At 37.8% G+C, this 7,264-nt stretch overlaps 1 pseudogene; it reads right to left on the reverse strand.

The window, feature by feature from the left end:
- Positions 1-954: 954 nt before the first annotated feature.
- On the reverse strand, positions 955-1,330 carry LOC139327098 (small ribosomal subunit protein eS24 pseudogene; annotated as a pseudogene).
- Positions 1,331-7,264: the final 5,934 nt, after the last annotated feature.

The following is a 7,264-nucleotide window of genomic DNA, read 5'->3' on the forward strand; positions in this document are numbered from 1 at the left end:
TCCCTCTTTTGAGGGAAAGGTATTTAGCAAATATGACATTTGTACAGAAAATCTAGTTCAAATGTGGCTTTATGTCATGGGAGAGATTATGCCCTTGCCAGTCAGATAAATTCATGAACTGAGCTTCAAAACAAAAAACAAATTAAAATGGAGAGGAATCATTTTGTGGATCCCAAAGAAAGGGAAAAGGCAAATAAATGTTTTTTAAAATATATTTTTTTAATCCCAGTGAACATACCTAATATTCCTTCCTCCTATTTTTCCTACAACAACACTGTTTGGCTGAGAAAGAGACTGCACCAAAGTCACTTGGCTGACTTTGTTCCTAAAGTGGGAGTAACTACTAGACCAAACTGGCTCTATGATGGCTTACAGAACTAGTGAGTTCAACTTTTGCTTATATGTTGAATAACCATGAGCCAGGAGTGGAATTCAAATTTTTTTACTACTGGTTCTGTGGGCATGGCTTGGTGGGCATGGCAGGGGAAGGATACTGCAAAATCTCCATTCCCACCCCACTCCGGGGAAGGATACTGCAAAATTTTCATTCCCTCCCCACTCCTGGGGGAAGGATATTGCAAAATCTCCATTCCCACCCCACTCTGGGGCCAGCCAGAGGTGGTATTTGCCGGTTCTCCAAACTACTCAAAATTTCTGCTACTGGTTCTCCAGAAGCTGTCAGAAACTGCTAAATTTCACCCCTGCCATGAGCTTATTTTTGTTTTTTTCCCTTGAATTCTTGGTAGATCAGTTTATTGTTGCTGGTAGCAGAAATAACTAAAAAAAGATACTGTAGTCCTCAGTGGTCTATAAACTATACTCCCCAGAAACTTTTAAGTATTTTTTTTCTTTCAGTTTTTATAGAAATTTATTCATAGAACTGATTTATCAGTATAACCTTCATAGATAGTATGGTGTGTTACTTCCATTTCCCTGTTTTGTTCCTCGGCTGGCTCACTTGCCAGCCCTCACATTTACTTTAGCTGTTCCTCTGACCTTTGTTATCCCATTATTATGCTTTTTGAGTTATTTTCTTGAAGTCTTTTTCTTTTCACATCAACCATTCCTGGTTTATTTTTCTTTGCATAATCCAGAGAATCATAAAATCAATCGCCAAAACCTATTGTCTTCCCAGCACTAAAACAGATCCTGAAGCCAAAGTAAAAAATGACATCTGGTGCGGTCTTGTACATGTTCGCCAACTTTTTATGGATTTCTCTTTTGGCTATAGTGGCTTTTCCAGGATGAAGATCATCAATTACCATCTGTTTATGCTGAAGCAGCCGTTTGTCATGAGCTTCCTTGTTGTGATGGTCACCATGTCATGCATCTTGGCAGCCTCTCTCATTCAGGGAATCAATTTCCCTGAATGAGTACTAGAGGAAAAGGTGTGCTTCACACACTCTGTCCTTCTTGTGCTTCCTCTTGAATTTGTCAGGTCAAAAGTGCCACCACTCAAACTGAAGATCAGCAGGATCTTTTCAGCACCACCTTTTTTTGTCCATAAATAATAGCAGCTGCAATTGGCTTGTAATGATTTGGAACACACTGAGACCAGCAGTGGTTCTGGTGTCTTTTCTTGCTTGGTGTTAGGGGTCACTGATGTAAGCTAGGACTATGGCCACAACATTTATAACAGTCTTTCCTAAACATGCCTCTGAAATCCCCTATGTTTTGATTAGCCCCACGGATGATATTTCTCCTCAGTAAAAACTTTTAGTTTTTCCTTAGTGCTCCACCTAGACTTGAAAGTTTGGTGCTTTATCTCTGATTGCACAATAGCATCATGAAATATGCTAAATAACAAATCATATGCTTTTCATCAAAGACTTTGTTAATGGGATTGGTTGTCCCTTGGTTCTTCACAGCATCATCAATAACTCTGCATGTCTTAGTGAATAACACATATTTTGCATTGTCCTATTACCCTCATCATTTCCATCTTGCCATGTTGGAAAAACACAAGAATGAACTGATGTTAGCGGTCTTGCACAGCTGCCTGCACAGAAGAATAAATAAAAAAACATGTCATGATACCCATTAGAGACAAGCTAGAAGTTTATCAAATATTCTTAAAATCAAAAGCAAGAGGAAATGTCTGGAAAATAATTTCATCTGCATTTACCTTGGTTTCTTTGGCAGCCATTTTAAGATTCAAATGAGAGAGAATCAAATTTCTCTTTGCAATTCATGTATAACACCAGTTTACAGAAAGGTTGAAACTGGAACTGAAGGGAAAGAATGATGTTCTTTTTGACCTTCTTAAATATTGCCCTGAAATTATCTGTCTATTACTACCAATATGCATATTTCAGTATAAAACTAAGTGGCCCAAGTATCCAACCTGACACCTTCAATGATCCATAGAATTTTGCAGAGACAAAGAAACTCCTTAGTTAGAGATGTTCTTGTGCAAAAGAGATCCCTAAAAATAGAACTTTGGAAGATCTTCCTTTTATTCTACCTTAACCCAAGTAAAGTGGTGCTCTTATCTCACTTTTTGGTCTCTGAAATGACATTTTTACAAGGGCACCATTTTGCTTCCTCATGATATGATTCTTTTACATTGCTTCAAAGATGCTTGAACCTTACTTCTGAAGTTCAAAAGCAAACAAAAGCCACAGGGAAGCATTATATGCTCTATTTCTTGAACTAGAAAAATAAAGCAAAAAGCATGGGGATATGCCTGCCACAATTTCTTCTGCCCAGTTCTCCTTAATTCACTTGCTTTCTACACTGCAGCCTCTACTGAAAGGATAGTTTCTTTCTAAGAGCTACAAAAAATATATATCGCTGGAGCGTTATTTCTATTAGCTGAAAATGGAAGAAAGAAAGGAATATTTTGAGAAGAGCTCAGTATGAACTAGTCCAATATTAAATATGATTCTGGCTGGAGCATTTCGTAGTATTCCAGGAATTCAAAGAAGCTTTACAGAAGATCAGAAAACAACAGCATCTAAAGTAAGGGCAAAATGGCATCTTTATCTCAGATTAGGAGCAATCATTTTGCACTGTTATTTGAAAAATGTTGGGCAGTAGCAGTAAACTAAAAGAAGAAATATATTCTTCTTAGATCATGAGCTCATGCTTTTCTGCAGGAAAAAATATAGCAAAAAAACATAGTGCCTCTCAGAAACGTTTTACACGATCTGCAGCTGGTGTGTTCAATTTCATGCTAGTCCAGGTTAGAGCAGACAACCACAAAAACATGAAAACATCCAGAAAGTGGTTCTGAAGCATGCAACAAAGATGACAAAGGATGTGGAGAAGAAAAGTTTACAGGTTTTTGAAATAAGACAGAAGGGGTCTGAGAAGAGAGAGACCCTGGTTTTATTTCCTCACACATGACTAGTTGGACCATTTGCAACAAGGCTCTGTGCTAAGAGGTATATAATTAATAAATAACATTAATATATAATATATAAATGCCAGATGACCATTGCTGTTATGAAGTTAGTTACTGCCTGTTTAGTTAAAGCCAAACCCAAAACTGAAAGTACTCTTGATGGAACTCTATATCACTCCTTACTTAGCAGAACGCCATAGATTACAACCAAGATGGCCATCAAGAGACTGCTGTAATGTGCCATTTGTCTTCTTAACAATGGATTCTCATGCATACTAGATACCCTGTAGCTACTCATAAGGGAGTCAACTGCGCCCCTAACAAAATGACATCATCTTGTTTAACATGATTCTTCTGAAACCCCCTTGTAAATTTACAGCCATCAGCAAAAAACACATTAGCTTCAAACAATGCTCGTTCCTCATAGTAACTGTGGGATTACAGCAGGCAAAAGGTGGCTGCCTGTTATGAAATCTGCATTCCATGCACATAACTGTCCTGCTCTAGCTGTGCTGTAACTCAGTATTAAACCATACTTAATAAAATCCATATTGCAAACGGCTGCTTTGGCCAAAAGGGAGGTATGTAACATTGCATATATATTGACTTTCACTGTTGGTCAATGCCAAGATTTATAGTCTCTACAGGTAAATATTGAGTGAGGCAAGCTGTTACTCAGTTATGTTTGCCTCAGTCAATAAATCCAGATGTTGACTCCCACAGAACATCTCCTCCATTGGTTATAGTGTGGCCTGTGCTAAGTGATGCCATTCAAGCAGAAAAGAAGTCTTGAATCACCTAACACAATGTGGTTGTAAGAAGTAATATTTAAACTGGACCCTGTTAAAGTATTTGAGTAATCCCTGAACTGCAGATAGCTTGGGCAGTGTGGGAATGCAGTGGCCATAGTACATGTATAGACCAGTTTAACTGGTTGGACACTTGTATGGAGCTTAGCATCGAAATAATCAAACTAAGAAAAGCGGGTTCATATGGATACTCTCTGAAGGGCCCTATTCATTCTCTCATTGTTTTTAACATAGGACGTGCCTGCAAAAGTAAAGATATCTCCTTGTATAAACATCCTGGGATACAAAGTAAAGATATCTCCTTGTATAAACATCCTGGGGTACAAAGTAAAAATATCTCTTATCTCTTTGTAAACACATTCCTCTAGAATCAGATAACAGAGATGGGCCTCTCGCCTGGTAGTATCTGATACCAAGCAGCCAGAGTTAGGTTTTGCTTTGTATCTTTACCATTGTTTCCCTATCTCTTGTGTGTAATATGAGATGTGTGGCCATAATACCGCCTTCTGATGACGCTGTATTTGGGTAACTAATAAAAGAGATTGTAGCTCTTTGTTTGCTGCTCTCTCATCCCGAGAAAACACTTGTCCTGTGTTTTTTCTAATCTGGACCATACATGAGGAGCCCGCCAGGATGAAATCAACATCTGGTGTCCCCGACGTGATTCATGGATCGAGCACGTCTCTTGGCACCCTCATACTCATTCGGCTGGAAGAGCCTCTGCAAACCAGGGCCGGTCGTCTGCGAACGAAGCACCCTCCCATAAATCGTGAGTATGGGGGCAGAATTCTCTAGTTCTCCCAGGTTACGTACCTCCACAAACTTAGAGAATTGGCCAAGTCCTCAATTATTGTTTTAAAAAGATAACGGGAAAGTCCTGCCCATGAAAAGAATTTGATATACCTTCTAAAATACTTTTGGCAATAAAAGGGCTCTTTAAAAGTGAATCTGTGGAAGCAGATGGGAACATGCCTCCACAAACCTCCCCAGCCCTGAAAAATTTTTTGCACTCTGGAGATTAGTTATAGAGTGTTTAATGATACAAAAAATAAATAAATAAATAAAAGCCTTCAGGACACTGTTAATAGTTCCTTTTCAGACTTTGTTGAGAGATTGCTCTCACGTTAAATCACCCACACAGACGCACGGCATGAAATTAAGCATCAGCTCATTCTGAAGGAGTCAGTTATACCCCCACTAAGCAGAATTTAAAGAAACAGTTAGACAAAAAAAGGGGGATGGATAGAATAAATTGCTGAAATGCTTTCAGTGTGTCTGCCGGCTGCAATTTTGCAAGCTTCTTCTGAATGTGCTTAACAAGCCTTCAGAAAAATGCTTGTTTCTGGCAAGCGTCAACAAGCCTTCTCTAACATAAAGAAAGCAAGCTAAAAAACAACACCACTTAAAAGCTATTGTTGGGCTGGGAAAAAATCTTAATTTGGCAGATATGATTAAAGTGTGTCAGGATCATCGTATAGATGACATTTTAATTGGAGCACAAAAAATACAACCTAATTGGCTTTTTGAAAATACAAAATGATTTATGTGTAAATGAATTGCACATTGCCCCAGAAAAAATACAGCTGTACGCTTCTTATCTGTATAGGGCATAAACTATGTGCAATCTCTTTCTGCTCCGGCTTTTAAAGTTACCCAAAGTTAAATTTGCAACAATTACTGGGTACTATTAATTGGGACTGCTCATATTTCTCTTTACCTATGCATTTACTTAGTCCATTATTTGAGTTATTGACTAAAAGAAAAAAGCCAGGAGATTTAATTCTGTTTTAGAACAGCAAAAAGTACATTGCTTTATTTGTCTCATTACCATCTAAAAATGTTTTACCCTTTATTTAAGCTATTGCTGAAATTATAACCTTGGGACGTAATCCAGACTGTCGAAGAAATGGAACTGATCTAATAAATATTATTCTTTCTATCTCAAAATCTGACTTTTACTTTTGTCTTCGGAATGATTCATCTCTTCAGTGTGCTCTAACTGACTATGTGAGCTGTATTTCATATCATTTGCCTAAAGATCCTAGGTTTACTTGCTTAATGATTTTCTCCAGAGGAGCCATTGCTTACAAGGATACTCATGACGACGTCTGGAAAGAATCTTACACTAATTGTCTGCGACTATCTTAGCTTTCACACTTTTTCTCAACAAGATTTTAATTTGATCTCTGACTCTCAGTACGTTTCTCAGGCTGAAAAAATAAATAAATAAATTGTTTATTGTTCTTCCCACCCGGGGTTTAGCAGGAAATAAAATTAGAGCCTGTCTAAATGGGAAGACTCAGATAATTTGAACTAATCAACTTGAAGTGATTTCTGTTTAAAAATATTTTGTTGATGTGCATCTATAATGATAGTGTGTGGAATTGATATGCTTAGCTGGCCAGCAAAAATTGACTGGGTTTGAACTTGAAACTGTGGAAAACCGGGCAATGGTTATGGGCCCATATCACTTTTTGTGATTATGACTGTTGCCTGAATTTTTTCACTGTTTTGGGAATAAACTAGTTCATTGAAATAATTTGAATGACTGATTCGCATGAAGGATGTATTATATAAAAGGTCTGATTGCAGTACAGATGTGAATGGGTGTGTATTGGATTGCATGAAATGTAATTTTATGTATAAGCATTTTTTCCCTTTCTCTGCCTACCAAGGAGAAGGGAGGCTTGGTCTGTTTTAAAAAAGTTTTCCTTTCCCTCACCCCCTCCCTTTTTTCCCTGGGAGATAAGAGGCACGAAAGAGGGGGGGGCTACTTTGTACTTTTAACCATTTTTTTTTCTCTCAGAGAACCAGCCAGAGAAAGGCGGGAGTGAAAGGGTGATATCTGATACCTGCCTTTGCAGAGCACTGAACGGCTCAGAATGCAATTTTGATTTTTTCCTTCTGAACATTTTTGACGTTTTAAATACTTTCATACCCAATTCTATTTCAGAGTATTGACTCAAAATACTCCTTAATGTTTTTATGTCTACGTGCATTTTGCATACTTAACAAATGGCATGTTTGTTCTTTGTTTGTCTGTTGTTTGTTTATTTGTTTGTTTTTTTGTCAGCAGCAAAAACTGCTGCCATTTTTAGGAATTATCACA

Source organism: Pituophis catenifer, unplaced genomic scaffold (assembly GCF_029215685.1).
Source record: "Pituophis catenifer annectens isolate HBS135680 unplaced genomic scaffold, rPitCat1.0.hap2 SCAF_1, whole genome shotgun sequence".
NCBI lineage: Eukaryota > Metazoa > Chordata > Lepidosauria > Squamata > Colubridae > Pituophis > Pituophis catenifer.